The 22,592-nt window shown below is 50.9% G+C and overlaps 1 protein-coding gene across 5 annotated transcripts in view; it reads left to right on the plus strand.

The window, feature by feature from the left end:
- Positions 1–22,592, plus strand: part of LOC125627009 (BLOC-1-related complex subunit 8) — an 80,484-nt gene that overhangs the window by 26,926 nt on the left and 30,966 nt on the right. Inside the window, exon 1 of one of the 5 annotated variants that reach the window (XM_048830676.2) lies at positions 20,193–20,406. The exons of the other annotated variants lie outside the window; for them this stretch is intronic. The gene's annotated coding sequence lies outside the window, so the exon portion shown is untranslated. Of the gene's footprint in view, positions 1–20,192; positions 20,407–22,592 lie in introns of those variants that run through there. 5 annotated transcript variants of the gene reach the window in all.

Consider the following 22,592-nt stretch of genomic DNA (forward strand, 5'->3'; position numbering starts at 1 on the left):
GAGAGCTGCTAAGTGAGGAGCTCTTGAAAACCTGGCCTAGTAGTCTTCAATGGAGGCCTACAGTTTGTTCCTGGCTAGTGAAGGAGAATTTGGACCTGGTTCACCATTAAAGTCAGTGGAGTCCCATTGGTCTTAGGTCAGAATCAGGCCTAGGGCCTTTAGCATAATTGAGCCAGAAGGCAGCGTCAAGAACCTTTGGCCTGTGTAGGAAGTGGGGTCAGTGTTACCTTCGGTTGGTTTGTTTTATCTATAACGGGCCAGATCCTCAGAGGGGTAAATCAGGGAATATCTGTTGGCTTCACCAGAGCAATGTGGATTTGCATCAGCTGAGGACCCCTGACCCATGTGCCTTTCTGTGTTGAAGGGGGAGGAGAGAGATGATATTCAGATGTCCAGGCTGCCACCTGGACCCCTGGCTGCCTGTGCAATGCACAGTGGCATCTCCAGCTCCTCTCTCCCTCTCACATTCTTCCATGTGTCTCTTTGTGCAGCCCTTAAGCTTCTCTCTGAAGTTTCTTGTCCACATTTTTTCCCTGCTATTCCCATGGCGACTCAGCTAACCCCGATTTCCTGTATGGTGAGAAAAGGCTCTCAAGTTCATGAAGGACTTGGATCAACCCTATTAACATAACTCAAAGGTCTAGGGCTCAGCACTTCTGCATAGCTAAGTGCCTGTGAGTAAATAGCCCCAGTGGACACCGGGTGATATTTAGTCCTGGGGAGGAGGATGGGGTAGGAAGAATGGGAAATCTGTCCTGACTCCTTTGTGAGAACAACACAATAGCCTAATCTGCCTTCCATTGATAGTGATACAGCCAGTCATCTGGGCTCCTGAATGTATCGGGAGGATCTCAAAGCACTTTGCAAGCCATGAGCTCCATTCTGTGGTCCACAATCAGGCAAAACTCCTACGGTCTTGAACATGTTTTGCTTGGTTAAGGACTAAAATGCAGCCATCTCTGGGGAGGAGCATGGGAGCTGCCTACTAGCTTGCAGTGACACTTCAGTGTCATTTAGAAACGGAAAGGATTAATACAACGTATACGTCAAACTCCAGAGGGAATTTAAAGGCAGAACTGGGTTATTCAAATGGGAACTTGGTCAGGAATGTTCCATGCTTGGGTGGGTTCCGGTTGTGGGTGTGGTACTTGTGGCAAAAGGTGTCCAGTTCCTGCAGATACTAGCAGCTATTTCAGGAGGCACTGAGGGATAAGCCACTATTTCCAGGTCTGCTTCCCTGCAGGTTGTATGTATTGTCTTTCCATGTGTCCAGTGCAGCATTAAGAAAGCCACAGAACCGTCATGTACAGTAGGGGGCAACTGGAAGGAACTGAGGCTGTGGAGGTAGCAGGGAGAGCAATGCAGCAGTGCACAGACAATCCAGGAAGTTTGTGGAAAGTGCAGGGGACAATTTCCTGGGTGCAAGTGCTGGAGGAACCAACTAGGGGCGGAGCTCTTCTTGACCTGCTGCTCACAAACCGGGAAGAATTAGTAGGGGAAGCAAAAGTGGATGGGAACCTGGGAGGCAGTGACCATGAGATGGTCGAGTTCAGGATCCTGACACAAGGAGGAAAGGAAAGCAGCAGAATACAGACCCTGGACTTGAGAAAAGCAGACTTTGACTCCCTCAGGGAACTGATGGACAAGATCCCCTGGGAGAATAACATGAGGGGGAAAAAGAAAAGGAGGACTTGTGGCACCTTAGAGACTAACCAATTTATTTGAGCATGAGCTTTCGTGAGCTACAGCTCACTTCATCAGATGCATACCGTGGAAACTGCAGCAGAATATAAAGTCTGCTGCAGTTTCCACGGTATGCATCTGATGAAGTGAGCTGTAGCTCACGAAAGCTCATGCTCAAATAAATTGGTTAGTCTCTAAGGTGCCACAAGTACTCCTTTTCTTTTTGCGAATACAGACTAACACGGCTGTTACTCTGAAATGAGGGGGAAAGGAGTCCAGGAGAGCTGGCTGTATTTTAAAGAATCCTTATTGAGGTTACAGGGACAAACCATCCCTATGTGTAGAAAGAATAGTAAATATGGCAGGCGACCAGCTTGGCTTGACAGTGAAATCCTTGCTGATCTTAAACACAAAAAAGAGGCTTACAAGAAGTGGAAGATTGGACAAATGACCAGGGATGAGTATATAAATATTGCTCAGGCATGTAGGAATGGAATCAGGAAGGCTAAATCACACCTGGAGTTGCAGCGAGCGAGGGATGTTAAGAGAAGGGTTTCTTCAGTATGTTGGCAATAAGAAGAAAGCCAAGGAAAGTGTGGGCCCCTTACTAAATGAGGGAGGCAACCTAGTGACAGAGGATGTGGAAAAAGCTAATGTACTCAATGCTTTTTTTGCCTCTGTCTTCACGAACAAGGTCAGCTCCCAGACTACTGCACTGGGCAGCACAGCGTGGGGAGGAGGTGGCCAGCCCTCTGTGAAGGAAGAAGTGGTTCGGGACTATTTAGAAAAACTGGACATGCACAAGTCCATGGGGCCGGATGCGTTGCATCCGAGAGTGCTAAAGGAATTGGCAGATGTGATTGCAGAGCCATTGGCCATTATCTTTGAAAACTCATGGCGATCCGGGGAAGTCCCGGAAGATTGGAAAAAGGCTAATGTAGTGCCCATCTTTAAAAAAGGGAAGAAGGATGATCCTGGGAACTACAGGCCGGTCAGCCTTACCTCAGTCCCCGGAAAAATCATGGAGGATGTCCTTAAGGAATGAATTCTGAAGCACTTAGACGAGAGGAAAGTGATCAGGAACAGTCAGCATGGATTCACCAAGGGAAAGTCATGCCTGACTAATCTAATTGCCTTCTATGATGAGATAACTGGCTCTGTGGATGAAGGGAAAGCAGGGGACGTGTTATTCCTCGACTTTAGCAAAGCTTTTGACACGGTCTCCCACAGTATTCTTGTCAGCAAGTTAAAGAAGTATGGGCTGGATGGATTCACTACAAGGTGGGTAGAAAGTTGGCTAGATTGTCGGGCTCAACAGGTAGTGATCAATGGCTCCATGTCTAGTTGGCAGCCAGTATCTAGCGGAGTGCCCCAAGGGTTGGTTCTGGGGCCGGTTTTGTTCAATATCTTCATTAATGATCTGGAGGATGGTGTGGATTGCACCCTCAGCAAGTTTGCAGACGACACTAAACTGGGAGGAGTGGTAGATACGCTGGAGGGGAGGGATAGGATACAGAGGGACCTAGACAAATTGGAGGATTGGGTCAAAAGAAATATGATGAGGTTCAACAAGGACAAGTGCAGAGTCCTGCACTTAGGACGGAAGAATCCAACGCACCACTACAGACTAGGGACCGAATGGCTAGGCAGCAGTTCTGCAGAGAAGGACCTAGGGGTGACAGTGGACGAGAAGCTGGATATGAGTCAACAGTGTGCCCTTGTTGCCAAGAAGGCCAATGGCATTTTGGGGTGTATAAGTAGGGGCATAGCGAGCAGATCGAGGGACGTGATCGTTCCCCTCTATTCAACATTGGTGAGGCCTCATCTGGAGTACTGTATCCAGTTTTGGGCCCCACACTACAAGAAGGATGTGGAAAAATTGGAGAGAGTCCAGCAAAGGGCAACAAAAATGATTAGGGGACTGGAACACATGAGTTATGAGGAGAGGCTGAGGGAACTGGGATTGTTTAGTCTATGGAAGAGAAGAATGAGGGGGGATTTGATAGCTGCTTTTAACTACCTGAAAGGTGGATCCAAAGAGGATGGCTCTAGACTATTCTCAGTGACAGCAGATGACAGGACAAGGAGTATGGTCTCAAGTTGCAGTGGGGGAGGTTTAGGTTGGATATTAGGAAAAACTTTTTCACTAGGAGGGTGGTGAAACACTGGAATGCATTACCTAGGGAGGTGGTGGAATCCCCTTCCTTAGAAGTTTTTAAGGTCAGGCTTGACAAAGCCCTGGCTGGGATGATTTAATTGGGGATCGGTCCTGCTTTGAGCAGGGGGTTGGACTAGATGGCCTCCAGAGGTCCCTTCCAACTCTGTTATTCTATGATTCTATGACTTCTCCAGAATCAGTGGCTTTATAAATACCATTTTCCATTGCTCGTTGTATTTTTAGCAGGGGCCTTTGCCTGTACTGGGTATGTTTCTGCATGGCCCTCCTACCCCATAGCGGCAGCATTACGGGTTTAGAAGCAGAACCAGGCGTGGGGGAGGGTGCAGAAGGGAGCAGGCAGAGTGGGTCACTTGATAAAGGCTGGGGGGATTGGATGTTTGGACTCAGGAATTCCACTGCTTTACCAATCCCTTCAAGCTGCCTGGCGCTGCAAAAACCGGGCTAGAAATGTGACAAGGAGAGAGGCTGTGGGGAAACTCCCAGGGCTTTTGGCTGGGCCGGTCTCATGAATTTCCGCTGCTCATGGGCCTGCTCGGAGCCTGGAAACACAGAAGCAGGAGCAATAGCAGCAGTCAAATGTCTCGCGCTTCCTGCGAGTTTGAGGGGCAGCTTTGGGGTGCTGGTTATTTGATCTAAATGGATTCACCTGCCCTGTCATTCACCAAATCCCCCAGCACTTCAAGCTGCTCTGTGAGAAACCGAAATGAAAGCAGAGAGGAATTCTGGGAATGGGTTTCCCTCCTCTCTCTTTTCCCGTTGGTTGCATGATCTTGTGCTTAAACCCATTGCAATGCTCTATTTGCCTTGCTCAGCAGCGCCGGCCGAGACCTGCCCTCTGTCCCCACTGCATATGACAGTTTCACTCCAAGGGGGGCATTTTTTGCAGGTCCCCAAAACAAGTGGGTAAATACTTCTGTCAGTCCCCTTCTCCCTTCCTACTCTGTGCAGATGAGATGTCTGCAGATTAGACTGCACCCTAATGCAAGGGAAGGGGACTACCCACAGCTTTGTTTTGTGTCTGTTTTTCTCATGCTTTTTCTCCCTTCCCACCTCGTCCCCTTTGTACCAGGTGTTAATTGCAAATGAACACTGCAGCTTGGGTGTCGTATTCCTGTTACTGATTAACTGGAAGCTGTTGGGGCAGATATAGAGACAGAGGTGGGTTCAGGCATCAGCTGCCCAGCCAGGAGTCTACACGTAAGGAGCAGGGTCACCTCTGGCACGCCAGGGGCCAGAGCCCCAAAGGGTCTCTCATGCTCCCAGTGAGGCAGGTGAAATGTCTGAATGCTGTACAGCACCACACAGAGGCATCTGTGCACACAGCTCTTTGGGAGGACACAAAAATCAGGGGCACTGACTGCCCCCATCCCTCCCCTTTAATAGAAATGCCAGGAACCCTTTGCTGGTTTCAGAGCGGTAGCCGTGTTAGTCTGTATCAGCAAAAACAACGAGGAGTCCTTGTGGCACCTTAGAGACCAACAAATTTATTTGGGCATAAGCTTTCATGGGCTAGAACCCACTTCATCAGATGCATGGAGTGGAAAATACAGTAGCAGGTATAAATACACAGCACATGAAAAGATGGGAGTTGCCCTTTGGATGCTGCAGCAGTGGACACACAGGCATTCTCCTTAGCATGAACTGACCTAGGTATTTATATCGCCAGAATCACCAGTGTCCAAGCTCTGTCATTTAGCTGGCAGTCTGGAACTCCATAAGGAACAGCAACCCTTTGCAGCGGGGAAATCACTGGGTGGCGATGGCGACTCCTGTCCCATGAGATGTGGCTGTGACCAGCCGTTGTGACACAGGATGTGACAGGGCCTGACTCCTGCTGTGTGGGTGCCCGTTGTGTGGGCCCTTGGATGTGTATAATGAAGACTGACTCTCGGTACATTTCTGATTTTCCCCATGCTCTCCTCCTAGTTGCTTTTTCTGCTGTGCCCACAGCAATTTCCACCTCATTAAGCGCTAGAATAAATTGCCTAGGGAGGTTGTGGAATCTCCATCGTTGGAGATTTTTAACAGCAGGTTAGACAAACAGCTGTCAGGGATGGTCTAGCTAATACTTAGTCCTGCCTTGAGTGCAGGGGACTGGACTAGATGGTCTCTTGAGGTCCCTTCCAGTCCTACAATTCTATGATTCTCCAAGAGTCTGGTGCATTTCATTTGGACTTCCTTGCGGTACCAAATACAGTGCTTTGCTGCTTACCCTCACACCTGTTTGAGACCACTTTGCACTTGGGGGTGGGGGTATTTTGCACCCAGGAGGTTTAGGAGCACGGTGACTCTCAGTGGAACTCATGCTTAGGTTCTTTTGAAAATCAGACCCTTGACAGACATCTCTTCTTGCTGCTACACACAGCCTGGGGTATTATTACTAGTCTATTAAAAATGTCAGGAGCGAGCAAGGGAAGAGAGCCCTCAAGATACATCACTGAGCAGTGAGGCTAAAAAATGACAGGTCGGGACCTTGGCGTTCACTCAACAAAAGGCCCACTAGAGCTGACGGGTTTGCCATCTCTTATAAATATCTCTGAGAAGCAGCAGTGCCTTTCCCCTTGGGATAGCCCTCCTGGCTGATGCTCCCAGGAAATCACATTCTTCAGTGTGAAAGCATCCTTCCTCCTAGCAAGGCTGACCCTTCGGCAGAGAGCGGGATGTTTTTATTGCCCATAAAGAAAAGGAGGACTTGTGGCACCTTAGAGACTAACCAATTTATTTGAGCATAAGCTTTCGTAAGCTACAGTGAAGTGAAGTGAGCTGTAGCTCACGAAAGCTTATGCTCAAATAAATTGGTTAGTCTCTAAGGTGCCACAAGTCCTCCTTTTCTTTTTGAGAATACAGACTAACACGGCTGTTACTCTGAAACCTGTCTTTATTGCCCATAGTTCACTAAGAGTTTTGGCTGGTCCCAGAAACAGATCCATGGTCCTGGTTCTGCGGGGTTGTGTCTCTTCGGGGGGTGAAACTCGTCTTCCTGTTGTGTGATCCCTGGAAACACATGTAAACATATTCCAATCACTCAGACTGAGCAGAATCCACATGCTCTGAGCTGTGAACTACTGGAATGCCGAATAAGCAGGAAGGATGGTGCGATGCTTAGGACACTGGCCTGGGCATTTGGAAACCTGCCACAGATTTCCTGTGTGATCTTGGGCAAGTCTCGTTGTGTCCCTGGTCCCGTCTGTACAATGGGGATATCAAGAGCTGTTGGGAGGATAAATACCTTAAAGATTGCAAAGGGCTCAGATACTCTGGTGATGGGGGCCAGAGAAGTACCTAGACATAGAATGGGGATGCCCAGAGTGCTGTTTACAGGGAGACATCTGCCTTGGCCAAAGTTCTTTCATTCCTAAAAGGATCCTCTGTAAATCTTAGCCCAGGAAATAACTAGCACAAATACTTCCCACTTGACTTCTTCAGCGTATGTCACAAACATTAGCATTGCTGGGGGATGGGCCATTTTATAGAATAGGAAAAGTGAGGCCAAGAGGTTATGAGATGCGTCCAAGGCCACTGATGGAGTCAGTGTGGGGAGCAGGGGTGCTGGAGCTCTGTAGGCACCTCCTCCTTTCTTTGCACGGTTAGGCCATGTTTGTCTCAGAATGAATCTGCAGAGGAAATGTTGTTCGAAGGCTGGGGGTTCAGTCATTGTTATTGTCCTGGCATCGTGTCATGCCCCCGGATCGAAGATGTGCCAAGGAAGACACTTGCTGCTGAGATACTTGACACGATCCATCCACCTTTTAGGCGGTCTGACTCTGGGTCTGTAGGCAACCCAGTTTCCTAGCATCATCCATCATCTGACTTACACAGGCCTTGTCCAAGCTGCCTCTGGTTGAAACCTCTCCCCCTGAAGCTGCAGTGATCTGGTTTGTATGCCAGGATGGAACTATGCTGCAGTAACACCTGATGTGTCAGTATCCTGTTCACCTGCTTAGAGAATAGGATTGTATATTGGGGGGGAGGGCTGATTCTGGTGTAGTCACTTACACACTGGTACAAGTGACTACTCACGGTGTAGGGCAGAATCAGGTCCAGTGCCTTTCAGATTCTACCCCCCTCCATCCCCCCTGCAGATTCTACCCCCCTCCATCCCCCCTGCAATGAGCAGGTGAGTGGCTGGGGCCAAAGGCAGCAACCATTGTGGGCCCAGTGGCATCTCACACACAACATTGGATCATGCTTTACAGAGAGGAGGAACGTTGGCTGGGACTCCAGGCTTGTCTCTGACTCTTTTCTAAATGTACCACATAATCGCTCTGTCCATGCAGGTAACCCACCAGAGACAGGGAGGGAGCTCAATTTAATGCCTTATAGTGATAGACTCAAGGAGCTAGATCTATTTAGTTTAATAAAGAGAAGGCCAAGGGGTGACTTGATCACAGTCTGTAAGTACCTACAGGAGGAACAAAATTTGACAATGGGCTCTTCGGTTCAGCAGACAAAGGTCTAACAAGATCCAGTGGCTGGAAGTTGAAGCTAGATAAATTCAGATTGGAAATAAGGTGCAAATTTTCAACAGTGAGGGTAATGAATCACTGGAACAACTTACCAAGAGCTGTGGTGGATTCTCCATCACTGATACTTTTTAAATCCAGATGGGATGTTTTTCTAAACAATCTGTTCTAGTTCAAACAGGAATTAATTCAGGGAAGGCTCAAGTTCTGTAGGCGGTCACACTTTTCGTTTCTGGCGATACAGCCATTGACAGCCTCTGGAGGCCCCTTCCAGCCCTGCATTTCTGTGACTGCACAAAGCTGTGGCTTGCATTGTACCATCAGCATGTGGGTGTGAGCCTCAGTCTTCATGGGAGATTTGAACCTGTGACTTCCTAGCTGAGAGGCAACAATGCTACTAATTGTGTCAGTGTAGAATTGGTCTCACCTGGTGTGTAGCACGGTACCAGCCTGCCTCTTTCCACCTCTGCCCAGCAAAAATAAGGTTCTTGGACTATGTTGGAAGCCAGCCTGCTGACTTTGGCAGGAAGTCTGTTTTAGCTCCTGTTAATTTCCAGGCCTCCCGACATTTTTGCCCCGGGGGGATTTCAACTCCTTGGCCTGTGTTATTGTGACATGGCCCAAGGTCATAGACCCATAAGCCTGTGCTATTTATTTCCCATCCCCTTCACTGCCATCTGCCTCCTGCACCAGACAGCAGAGCCAGGGCTGTCTGGGACAGTCAGTGGCAAGATGGGAGCAGAGCCTCCGAGTCTGCCTGAAGAAGTCTCAGTGATTTGGGAATATTTGTTAGAGATTCTGGTGGCCCTGGGGCATGCCAAGATTTACTCCATTGCTGTCCAAGTTAACAGCCCAGGGTCCGGCAGCCCGTGGGAGGGCGGGTTTAGCAAAGTGACCAGTGGTCAATCGGATTTGCTTCTTTCTGACTCTAGCTGCGCTGCTTCTCTTGCGCAGTTCAGCCACGGGTCACAGAACCCTCTGGCAAAGAAAGGCCACGACCCAGAGGCTCCAGGGCATTTTGGCACAGAGAGCGCCCCCCTCCCCCAGAGGGAGAGCCTAAATGGGATGTTGTCCGAGTTCTTCTGGGTTTGGCCAAGGCTGAGAACACGGCGTGTAAAACAATCTAGGGGGACAGACTAGCTGGTGCGTGGCAGGGCTACTCCATATCCTGTCCTGGTAGGTGCCTGGAGTCAACCGGTGCAACTCCGTTGGAATCAGTGGAGCTGCGCCTGATTGAATGGCAGGGATAAGTTTATCTCACTAACTATAAGCACCACAGTCTGCTACTGACTCTCTCCTCCTTTCTGGATCAGCCCCTTTTCTACCCCCTCTGCCCTCTATCGTGCATGAAAACCCGCTTCCCCATTCTGAGTCTGGGCCTCTTTCGAGGTGGGTTAAGGCCAAACATTTGCTGAGCTCACTTCTCGGGGGAAAACGCCCAGCAGTGAGGGGCCCCTGATAGGCATCTTAGCTGTCTTCATCTTGCTAATTTATCTCCGTGATCTGCTGGCTCTCACTGAAGAGCAAAGATCTAGAGACAGGAAAGACCTCAAGAGGGAGCCAAAAGCTTTTGAGCACAAGCTCCAAGCACCAAAAGGCAGGAAGAGCAGAGACTGGGACTTGCAATGAAATGACTGGCCAGAGCTTTCTGAAAAAGCAGCATTCCCAGGCCACTAGATCGACAAAGCAGAGAGAGCTTTCACCAGCCCACCATCCCCACCCACAGCCTAATGGCACAAATATTGCAGCTAGCAACCAGCTCTGACCCTCAGGGACACACCTCTGGGCCACCCCAGGTGTCCACATTGCTGTGCCCCCTTTGCTGGCAGGCTAAGGAGAGATCAGACTGCCTGCTGTGGGTCATAGGGATTGAACTCCGGAATCTCAGGCCTGCAAGGGCAGGGGCATCTCAGTGCAGGTCAGAGGCAATGGGGTTCTCTCCAGGCCAGAGGCTTATTCTGTGGTCCAAGCAGCTCTTAGGAGACCCCAGGATACAAGGTGTCATTCCACACATGCTGACATATCCTCTGCACTCCCTCCCCTTCCAGGATCAATTAAGATTATGAGCGATGCTAATTAACACCCTGCTAATTGCACTCTGCAGCCCTCTATAGATCACAAGATTTATAAGCAGACAGCAGCCACAGGCCTAGGAAAGATGCTGCTCTTGTGTACCCGGAGCTGCCTGTAAGGTGAGCCTCTCCCAGTGCTCAGGATGGAGAGACCTTCCACCTTGCTCCCCTTTCACTCTCCCTGCTGCTCCCAGGATTGCTCCTTCATCCTGGGGCAGTTCATGGCCTCTCGGGAGGATCCCACAGAGTTCACCCAGTACCTGTGTTCAGGACATGGCCATGAGTGGCTAGGACCAAAGCCCAGCAGGAGAGCTGACTGTTGCTAGACATGCTGGACATGCCAGCATAGCAGGAGGGATGGACCCAGCAATCTAGGGTGCCCTCCTCATCGTGAGCGTCTGAGGGCAGCAGGCAGAGAAAGGTCCACACCCCGGCAGAGCTCTGAGTGGCAGCCAGACTTCCCTCCGCTCAGCAAGGTGATACTTGTGATTCGCAGTTCAGCGGTTTGAAACATTGCACCGACCGCTGCCTCTGCTCCCTCTTCCCCTGACTCCGCTACCACCCGTTCAGGGCAAGAGAGCAGCCCCCGGGGCCCGTTCAGTCTCTGCCATGACTTCCTACAGGGAAGCTGCCTTGTGCCACTGGCAGGTCTTTTCTGTGGACATCTGCCTGGCTGGGAATTGGACTGAGCTCCATCCGCTGACGTCACATAGGCCACCTTTCAGTTGTTTGGCATTTGGTCACTACCAGCACACCAGCTGGATTTGGACTGGTGACTTAGAGGTGTCCCTTCCCCTAAATCCTGGGCCATCCAGTCTCCCCATCACTAACCTTTCTAAGGAAGGGTCAACAGACCCTATTTTGGCCTTTGGAAGGGTTGGTTTGGGATGTCCCATAGGAATTTTGCCCTGTTGTTTATCTACCCAAGTTTATTCGCTACATGTGGAAATTGGATGAGTCTCAAAGCCATTGCGATAATGTGCCCGTGTCCTTTAGAGTTTTACTTTCAGGGCTGGGAACTTTGGGTGAATGGGTGAGGGCGTTCATTATGCACAGACTCTCCCTGGAGGCAGGAGCCATGTCAGCCCAGTGTGCCCTGCGTGGAGCTGGGGAGAGAGTTTATTTCCTGACAAGCCCTTTCTAATCCAGCATCCCACCTGGTAGCTAGGCAGCTCCTATCGCGTAACTAGAGCCTAGAAGTTGCATCAGTTCCATTTAGCTGCTGTAAACAGGGGTGTTCTCCAGGGCCCCCAGTGCTCCCCCAAGGCTTCTGAATCCAGCTGCCAGGACAGCTCCTTACTGCTGTCTGGAGCAGAGCTGGAGCCGTGCTGAATGCCCTGTGCAGGGGAATGGGAAGTGCCTTTCTGGCCAAACCCGTCAGCGTCCAACAGCACTCAGTGTAGCTCGCGAGGCCAGTGCAGACACACATTTCCTTCCTGGGGGGTAAGCAGGGTCTGCCGGACGATGGCCAGCAAACCAGCTGCTTTGGGTTTGTATGGCCTGGGACAAACCTATTCTCGCTTCTGCCCCATGGGATTGCACCTCCCCCAGACTGCAGGTCTGCGAACGCCCGAGGACTCAAAGTGAAACTCCACCAAAAGCCCCAGTTCCTTTCCCCCAGCCAGCCCCACCCTGAACTTCACCAGCCTCAGCCCAAATTTCAGGGTTGTAACCACATCTGAACCAAGAGTGATCACATATATTACAGTCACACCCAGAGGCACAACAGCCATCAGAACACCGCTGAGTAGGTGCTGCGCAGACACAAAGGGCTACCCAGTCCCTGTCCCAAAGAGCTCACAGTCTGCGTAGACAAAGGGTAAGAGGGGAAATCGAGGCAGAGAGAAGGGAAGTGACTTACCCAAGGTCACCCAGCAGGTCAGTGGCAGAGCTGGGAGTAGAACCCAGGTCTCCTACACCCTTGTCCAGGAACGAAGGTCCATTTCAGTTGCTCTCGGGCATCACCTGGTTGACTTCCCAGCTCTTGTAAGAAGCCTTGTCTGGAGCAGAAGCCAAGAGTTGGGCCCAGCTTTGCTTTCACACAGATGGGGGATTATTTCATTCACCAGCAACATACTGCCCTGGGAAGTCCAAACTTCCCTCAACTCTCAAATCCTCTGTGAAGTTCCCTGTCACCCAGCCCTGGCTCCCTTTGGGGCCTGTCGGCATTGGGGATCTTTGCACTGGTGTCACTGTGCTGATGCAAACCCCCAGTGTTAGAAGCACTTGATTGCTTTCAGACTGGAATAAGCTGCCTGGGTGGAAGTCTTGGGTCATCCTGGTGCAGCACATCTGCCCTGGGGGTGTAGCTACCTCAAAGCAAATATCCACCGTACTGATAGACCCTTGGGCTTGCTGTTTGGTTCAGACTTTTTGTTCCATGTGTGCTTGACATTCGTGTACTGATTGCCATCCAGCTAGTGGCCAGATGCCAGAGGGGTGGAAACCCTCTTGGCTCCAGGCTGGACCTGCAAGCCTGAAATGAATGAGGGCTCATTGAGGAGGTGATTGCACCAGAAAAGCCAAAGGGGAAATGATCCCGGGGCCTGAGCTGATCTGGTCAGGAGCTGTGCTGTGAAGTCACTCTGTGTGGCTTGAAAATGGTGCCTTGGGGGGGTCTCACACGCAGGCCATCTTCTTTTACTAGACAGCTGGGGGGAAATGTACCACTGGGAGAGTAGGGCTAAGAAACCAATCAGCCCTGTTATCCCCATGTGTCAGCGAAATGGGCAGGGCAAATTTTGCTGGTGCTAAAGTTTCTTGCTGTGACTCTTCTCCCAGATCGAATCACAGGCCATGAATTGAGACTGGTGTCAGGGTAGAATTTTGCCATTTCTTTGCATTCGAGGTGGAGGGATGTTTTGCTGTCCAGAACTGACAAACTTTTTGCCTCTCTCCAGATTCTAAGCACCGGTCCTTGGGCGGCGGGTGGGAGATTCACCGCTCATGGTGGGAGTGATCGTGGTGAGGTTTCACACAGATTTTATCTGCTTTTAACCTGATTAAAAGCAGCATCAGAAAGAGGCTGCCTGGGAAAAGCAGTCATGGATTGTAATATCCATCCCATCTGGGGCAGGATTCATCTACCCTACAACATTCCCTCCAAAAACCTTGCCCCACTGTGTCCCCCCCAAACCTACCCTAGGGCAAGATCACCGGTAGGACTCAGAGAGGAGTTTGAGTCAGAACATTCATGGAGATTTGCTTTTGTTTGATGTCCCATCACGAGAGATGCTCAGGGCTCATTCTTGATCAGCTCCAGATTAGGTCCTAGCAGGATTCCAACAGGCCTCTCTGCAACAGCTTCCCCTCTCATAATATGAGGATAATGAGACTGACCTTCTTTCATGGTGCATTGTGAGATCCAGGGATGAAAAGCCCTGGCTGAGAGCTAAAAATGAATGGGGCACACCTTGTACTCAGCTTCTGTTTATAAAGGGTTAATAAAGGATTAGTAGATGTTTCTATAAATGGCTGATCAATTACCACAGGTCACTAGGTTACTTACAACCACAGTTGTAACCATCTGTATCACCTTCTACTCATGTCTAGCATGCTTCTATCCCCTAGACGTGTGACCTATTATTGTCATTAGAAAGGCTCAGTCAGTCTGCTAGTAATGCTGTGTAAAGTGAGAGGGTCAGAGATGAATCATAGAATCATAGAATATCAGGGTTGGAAGGGACCCCAGAAGGTCATCTAGTCCAACCCCCTGCTCAAAGCAGGACCAATTCCCAGTTAAATCATCCCAGCCAGGGCTTTGTCAAGCCTGACCTTAAAAACCTCTAAGGAAGGAGATTCTACCACCTCCCTAGGTAACGCATTCCAGTGTTTCACCACCCTCTTAGTGAAAAAGTTTTTCCTAATATCCAATCTAAACCTCCCCCACTGCAACTTGAGACCATTACTCCTCGTTCTGTCATCTGCTACCATTGAGAACAGTCTAGAGCCATCCTCTTTGGAACCCCCTTTCAGGTAGTTGAAAGCAGCTATCAAATCCCCCCTCATTCTTCTCTTCTGCAGGCTAAACAATCCCAGCTCCCTCAGCCTCTCCTCATAACTCATGTGTTCCAGTCCCCTAATCATTTTTGTTGCCCTTCGCTGGACTCTCTCCAATTTATCCACATCCTTCTTGAAGTGTGGGGCCCAAAACTGGACACAGTACTCCAGATGAGGCCTCACCAATGTCGAATAGAGGGGAACGATCACGACCCTCGATCTGCTCGCTATGCCCCTACTTATACATCCCAAAATGCCATTGGCCTTCTTGGCAACAAGGGCACACTGCTGACTCATATCCAGCTTCTCGTCCACTGTCACCCCTAGGTCCTTTTCCGCAGAACTGCTGCCTAGCCATTCGGTCCCTAGTCTGTAGCTGTGCATTGGGTTCTTCCGTCCTAAGTGCAGGACCCTGCACTTATCCTTATTGAACCTCATCAGATTTCTTTTGGCCCAATCCTCCAATTTGTCTAGGTCTTTCTGTATCCTATCCCTCCCCTCCAGCGTATCTACCACTCCTCCCAGTTTAGTATCATCCGCAAATTTGCTGAGAGTGCAATCCACACCATCCTCCAGATCATTTATGAAGATATTGAACAAAACCGGCCCCAGGACCGACCCTTGGGGTACTCCACTTGATACCGGCTGCCAACTAGATATGGAGCCATTTATCACTACCCGTTGAGCCCGACAATCTAGCCAGCTTTCTACCCACCTTGTAGTGCATTCATCCAGCCCATACTTCCTTAACTTGCTGACACGAATACTGTGGGAGACCGTGTCAAAAGCTTTGCTAAAGTCAAGAAACAATACATCCACTGCTTTCCCTTCATCCACAGAACCAGTAATCTCATCATAAAAGGCGATTAGATTAGTCAGGCATGACCTTCCCTTGGTGAATCCATGCTGGCTGTTCCTGATCACTTTCCTCTCATGCAAGTGCTTCAGGATTGATTCTTTGAGGACCTGCTCCATGATTTTTCCAGGGACTGAAGTGAGGCTGACTGGCCTGTAGTTCCCAGGATCCTCCTTCTTCCCTTTTTTAAAGATTGGCACTACATTAGCCTTTTTCCAGTCATCCGGGACTTCCCCGGTTCGCCACGAGTTTTCAAAGATAATGGCCAATGGCTCTGCAATCACAGCCGCCAATTCCTTCAGCACTCTCGGATGCAACTCGTCCGGCCCCATGGACTTGTGCACGTCCAGCTTTTCTAAATAGTCCCTAACCACCTCTATCTCCACAGAGGGCTGGCCATCTCTTCCCCATTTTGTGATGCCCAGCGTAGCAGTCTGGGAGCTGACCTTGTTAGTGAAAACAGAGGCAAAAAAAGCATTGAGTACATTAGCTTTTTCCACATCCTCTGTCACTAGATTGCCTCCCTCATTCAGTAAGGGGCCCACACATTCCTTGGCTTTCTTCTTGTTGCCAACATACCTGAAGAAACCCTTCTTGTTACTCTTGACATCTCTGGCTAGCTGCAGCTCCAGGTGCGATTTGGCCCTCCTGATAACATTCCTACATGCCCGAGGAATATTTTTATACTCTTCCCTGGTCATATGTCCAACCTTCCACTTCTTGTAAGCTTCTTTTTTATGTTTAAGATCCGCTAAGATTTCACCATTAAGCCAAGCTGGTCGCCTGCCATATTTACTATTCTTTCGACTCATCGGGATGGTTTGTCCCTGTAACCTCAACAGGGATTCCTTGAAATACAGCCAGCTCTCCTGGACTCCTTTCCCCTTCAAGTTAGTCCCCCAGGGGATCCTGGCCATCCGTTCCCTGAGGGAGTCGAAGTCTGCTTTCCTGAAGTCCAGGGTCCGTATCGTGCTGCTTACCTTTCTTCCCTGTGTCAGGATCCTGAACTCAACCAACTCATGGTCACTGCCTCCCAGATTCCCATCCACTTTTGCTTCCCCCACTGAACGATGCAATAATACAAATAATAATTAATAATCATGAAACAGTTGTGTTAGGCACTATTAAATCTGGCCAGTGCAGGGTTGTTCCTTACACTGGGCCCGATTTTCCCATAGCCCTGCACCATTTCCAGTAATTTACCCCAGTGCAGTCTGAGTGTAAAACGCAGCTGTTCTGATCTGACAACACTTTGCACTGTTGTAAGTGTCTGCACAAGTTGGAGGGCAAAAGAGAATCTGGCCCATTAGATGTAGTGCTTTACCTAGCTGAGTTTTAAATGTCTCTGGCCCTAGAGAGAGATGCACTGATAAATACCCTATAACATTCAGAAGGGAGATTTCAGCAGTTTCAGCCTCAGCTATTCCACTGTGACTTTGCCCTGGATTATTTAGATCTCACTGTTGTGAGGCCTTGATTGCAGTTTAGAACAATAAGCCACTAAAAATGGTTTGTGGCAATAATTAGCTCAGGCTTTGCCTTTGCTCTGGGCATATCCCTGGGAAGCCGGCTGGATCTTCCCTCACTGGAGAGCAGCAGCTTTCTGTTTGGTCACTCAGCCCATCTCTGGCACCCTCACAAAATGTACTTTTAAAAAACCCCTGTCCATGTTGCATTATTTTCTGGGCCCCAGAGGGGAGGAGGGGGTGGTGCCAGGCCAGGTCCAGGGTGTGTCTGGGACTGGACCTGAATGCAAAGCGGAAGGGTATGGGTAGGAAATGGCTTTAATTGAAGATAATAAGGAAGTGTCGGTGTTTGTTTCTGCATGTGTATTATTATTTACATGTATTATGGTAGCACCGAAGACCCCCAGTTATGCCCCAGGACCCCAGTGTGCTAGGCACTGTGCGAACATAGACCAGAAAGAGAGTCTGTGCCCCAAAGAGCTTCCAGGTTCAGTAGGCCCATGCGATTGTGTCTGTCGGGGATTTAGTTCAAAGAATCGTGTGGCCCTTAGCACTGTGAAAGGGGTCGGACTGACAGCTCTGAAGCACAGAGCCCTGTCTGCACCACCATGGCACAACACAGATGGTGTCAGGGCAAACTGCCCTCTTCGTCCACAACCTCCCCTCCGCCACCCGCCGCATTGCCTCAGCTTGTGAGTCCACTTTTAGGAAGGACAGGGGAAGTCAGGCCTGAGGGCGGCTCAGACCTGGATGTCAGCTCAGACTGCTGCCAAGGAGACAGTTATTCTGGCATTCCTGTTGTGAGGTTGGTCCTTGTCGTGGGCTGAGATCCCACCAACTCATTGCAGAGTGTCTGGCAGAATTTGAATGAGTGGCCGACAGGTGAAAGGCTCCACCTCCCGTTCCTGAGTTGGAGGCTCTGTTGTGGTACCAACAAAGACCACATTGTTTGGGGGAAGGGGAGGGCCCTATCATCCCTTCGCTTGGTGGCCAACCCCATGTCACACAGCGAAGAGTGCCAGGGTAGAAAGGAGGAGATTGGCTGCCAGGCGTTTTGGCATGGGCCCTGCTGGAAGGGGAAGGGAAGTCAGAATGGAGGGGGTTGGAGTGGGGCTTAAAGAAGGAGCAGAAATCCCAGGTGCTGATAAGATTTTCTGCTTGTTTCCAGCATTTTCTGGGTCTTGACTGTGTGTGTGTGGGGGGATCATTTAAAATGTAACAAAGTCAAAGAACAATAAGGCCCTGGCATTTGTGTCACCCTCCCCAGGGTGTTTGCAAATCTGGATTACACCTCATAGCCCCCCCTTTCCCCCCCCACACTTGCTGTATAGGGAAGCTGCATTACACCCACTGTAGAGATGGGGAAACTAAGGCAGAGAGAGGGACTTGCTCTAGGTCTTGACTTCTATTTAATTCCAGAGCTGACAAGAGAACCCAGGTGTCCTGAGTTCCAACCCCTCTGCTCTAACTACCAGACCACACTCTCTCCCACTCAGAGGAAAGCACCCAGGAGTCCTGAGTCCAGTCCTCTGCTCTAAGCAATAAAATCTGTGTCCCACCCATTTCCAGTGCTATAAGCTGCCGAGTAAACCTAATCAAGTGAAGCACAAGGGCCAGATTCTGCACTGTGATGCCAAAGACATTTCACAGGGGGTCAGTCAGCCTTGGGTTTGGCCCCCAATGTGTAAAGCTGTGGACTCTGGCAGAGTTCAGATTCCCGACCAGCTGCTTGACAATGGCTCTGTGGCATTCATGATGTATATGTAAGCAGGGCTTTGGAGTGGAGCCCAGAGCCGGAGCACGGAGCAGCTCCGGAGCAGTGGAGCTGCAGGTTTTTGCCTGGATCTGGAGCGGAGCCGGAGCACAGCTCCAAAGCCCTGTATGTAAGAGGGGCTGCCAACTGCAAGGCTGATGCATTGATTCACTGAGACGTGGGGGTAAAAGTACGGAGATAATCGCAGCACGTCTATTGTCCCTGGAAACTCCAGGCATGAGAAGAGCTGGCCCAGATTTTCAGTGATCTCTCTGATTTGGGGCCCGTGACGCATGGATCCCTGGTTCGTTTTAATAGTGCCTCCCTGGAAACAGACACCCTTCAGCAGCCTGGGCGCTTTGTAACAGACATGCCAAACCTGCCAAAAAAACCTGCAGAAACTGGGCTTGTTTTTGGCTTAATTGGCTTGTGAGTTGCTTGTTGGCTAGTTTTTGGCTTGTAGCTTGTTGCTTGTTTGGCTTGTAGCTTATTGTAGCTTGTTGCTTCTTTTTTTGATCGGCTCCCAGTAAGCAGGGCTAAGGGGGGGAGCAAGCAGGGGCAAGGGGGGGAGAGAGTCAGGGGTGCACAGCATGCCCACCACTGTCCCAGACTGCAGGCCGGGGGGATCTAGTCACGTAGAGTGTTGGGGTTTTTAGGGACTGGCTTGTTTTGAAATGGGATTTGCTTGATTTTTGGCTTATTGTGAAAGTTGGGGTGCTTATTTACTGCTTGAAAATTAGCAAGTGTGCTTTGTAGCTACTAGTTCCACTGCTCATCCTTCAAGCTTCCTCTGACACTCCCTCACATGATGTCACCACGGCACATCTGCCCCCACTCAGGTTTCCTCCTACCGCGGATCAGTATTATTATTAATCATGTTGATTATGGTAGTGCCAAAGAATGGAGCCCCATTGTGCCAGGTGCTGTACAAACATGGCATTGCAGATGGTCACTGCCCCACAGATCTTACAATCTAAATCAGACAGCCACAGGGCAGGAGGGGAAACAGAGGGGCAGAAAGGGAGGGATTCACCCAAGGTCAGAGGTGGGCATAGAGCCCCATTCTCCTGGCTCCCTGGGGCTGGGGGAAGGAATATAACACACAGGCAGAGGGAGCAACTGTCATGTTAGTTCCACACTATTTTTTGACGGGGGAGAGGGGAGGTTGTCACTTGGGCGGGGTGGGGGGGAATAAGTTACATGGAAGGGAAGGGGAAGGAGTGGGACGGGGCAGGTGTGGAGTTAAGTTCATGTGACTAGGCTGCGTGGGAGGGGAAGGGTTGGAGCGAACAGCCAGTGAGCTGCAAGGGAAAGTCCAGTGTGGCTTCCTGTGGGAAGTTCTCTGAAATGACCAGAGGTCCTTGCTTTGGCTGGACCCCAGACCCAGGACCCCCCAGATCCAGAAATCCCTCCCCGACCCCTGATCCAGAACCCGCCCCCCTGGATCCAGGCCCCAAGGTCCAGAGCCTCCAGCCCCCTGGATCCAGCCCTCTCCCCAGCACACAACCCGCCCCAGCCGCAGGAGTCATTCATGAGCGGGTCCCAGCTGCCTTGCCACAGCCCCGTCACGCTGAGGGGCGGAGCTATGACAGACACTTTTCCAGCCAGCCGCCAATTGGAACACCGCCCGGCCGTTCTATGCAAATAGCCTGCCGGAGCTTCTCCAATCAGCGGGGCGGGAGGGGGCGTGGCTATGCAAAGGACGGTCCGTGCCGCCCGGGAGCCAGAGGCAGCCGCGAGCAGGGCAGCCGGAGCCGCTGCGACTTTTCAAGCGACTTTTGCAGTTCGGCTCCCGCCAGCCAGTGACAGCGCGGGCCGGGCCGAGCCGAGCCGAGCCGGGGCGGGGCTGCGCTTAGCCTCCTCGCCACCCAGCCGGGGCCGCCGCCCTGCGGGAGCGGAGCAGCCGGGAAGGTTCGGGGCAAAGCCACTGACCAGGTGTGTGGGTGAATGGGGGGCTCCTTGGGCTGGGGGCACCCTGCGCCCCTGCAGGGTGCCCAGGGACGGATGCATGGAGGCGGGGAGATGATAGCTGATACCCGGGGCAGCGGCGCTTCCTCGCCTGCCACATCCAGTCCCCGCGGACGTTAGGCCGTGCGTACCTGTCTCTGCCGGGGTCAGCTGCAGACCACCTGCCCCCCGGGAGCCTTTAACCTCCTCCCCCGCGTCTGCAGGACGCAGCATCTTCCCGGGTCTCTTCTGCCCGTCCCCGAGGTGCGCGGCTCCCTCTGGGTGAAGGCTGGGGAGGGTCCGATCCTGGCATCCCAGGAGGCGCACACACGAGTTAGGACCTTTGGCGATACCTAGCCAGGCGCTGAGCCAGGAGGGCATTCACACCCGTTTCCTTTTGCCACGCAGATGCGGGTGGGGGTGGGGTTGATGCTGATTCTCCTTTGCAGAGCTCGCTTCCCCGTGCCCAAGAGGTATATGATGTGATTTATGCCTCAGGGTTCAGAGTGATCGGAGGGCAGAGGGACTAGTGGGGGTGGGGGGGGGTTGCTAAAGCCCAGTCTATGTTCCCTGTGGGTAAACTACAGAAATGCGATGGCACAGAAAGTTTGAGCCCTTGGTGGCCAGGCGCTGTCACTGAAACTATCCGAGGGACAGTGATGGCACAGGGCAGCCTGCCTGCTCCAGCATCACCGAGATACCCCGGGGAGCTGGGGTGATCCTTTTAAAATGCCATGCCTGGTCCCATCTCCTGAGCCTGCCCTGCAGGAGAAGGTTTTAACCATTAATCGCACATTTCCTCGCTGTCATCCCTACAGCTATGGCTGGGCTTTGGAGACCTACAGCCAACATTTCCACTAGTGACCCGGATTTTCCATGCCTTCCCTTTTGGGCAGCCCTGTAATGAGAAACCTAGGCCAAGATTTTCACTAAGTGGGGCCCATGGTTAGCCTCCTACATTGTATGCAGGCACCTAAGGGAGCAGCCGGATTGTCAGAAGTGCTAACACCCAGTATCGCCAGTGGGACTGCCTGGGAGCTGCTGGGTGCCTCTGGAAATCTGGCTATTTAGGTAGGCGGCTCTCGTCAACTTTGGCTGGCGTTTGGTTGCTCAGCTGCTCTGGAAATCCAGAACAAGGGTCTCTAGTTGGGCATCCAAAGTCAGTGCTATGAAAGAGGATCCAATATTTAAACTATGTGAAGGTTGGACTGAGCAGGAAGTGGTCCAATAGAAAGGGGCCTGGCTGGGCACTTCTGGGACCCTGGTTCTGCCACTCACTGCTGTGTGACTTTAGTCAAGTCACTCCCCCTCTCTATTCCTCCTCCTGGTCTCTACCCATCAAGTCTATTTAGACTGTAAACTCTTTGGGGCAGGGGCTGTCTCTTACTTAGGATGAAATCCTGGCTATTAAAATCAGTGGGAGTTTTGTGATTGATTGTAATAGGGCTGGGGTTTCACCTGTTTACACAGTGCCTAGTGCAATGGGGCTCCAGTCTCAATCGGGACCTCTAGGTGCTACTGTTTCAGAAAGCTGGAGGCATTTCTGAGGCTACCAGATTTGCTGCTAAGTGCTGGGAGTCAAAGGGACAGTCAGAGGTATTGTAGCCATGCCAAGGCCTTGTAGCTGTGTGTTTGGGTACTACTTAAAGTTTTGCTGAAATGGCCTGTTGTTTTATGGATTGTGTTCTAAAAAAAGTCTGTGGTTAGCTTTGCGCTTCACAGTTATTTTTACTTTTGTGTCTGCTCAGAGAGGAACGTCTGAGTTTAACCCAAAAGTGCAGATTGTCGTAAAAACACAGTGCCCCTCTGTTAGTGCCATTTGCCATGGGTCTCCAAGCACCTTAGAGACCATAACTAATCAGCTAGGCCTCTCGACCTCCCTGGTCAGCTCTGCCACACCCATTGTACAGCAGGGTAAACTGTGGTACAAAAGGTTGACGGTATTTGCTCAAAATCACAGATATGCTAAGGCAGCAGCAGATCTGGCTCCCAGACTCCTGCTCCGACCACTAAACAAGACTGTCTGTCTCCCACTGTACACTACGCATCACTGCTACTGTGAAACTCAGATCACAGAGCAGTTGCTCTCCAAAGAATAACCTTCATGTCCTTTGACTTCCTCGGCATTATCTAAACACACAGCATGTAGCGTGTTGTAGCAGTAGGGGCTGAGT

Source organism: Caretta caretta, chromosome 25 (genome assembly GCF_965140235.1).
Source record: "Caretta caretta isolate rCarCar2 chromosome 25, rCarCar1.hap1, whole genome shotgun sequence".
NCBI lineage: Eukaryota > Metazoa > Chordata > Testudines > Cheloniidae > Caretta > Caretta caretta.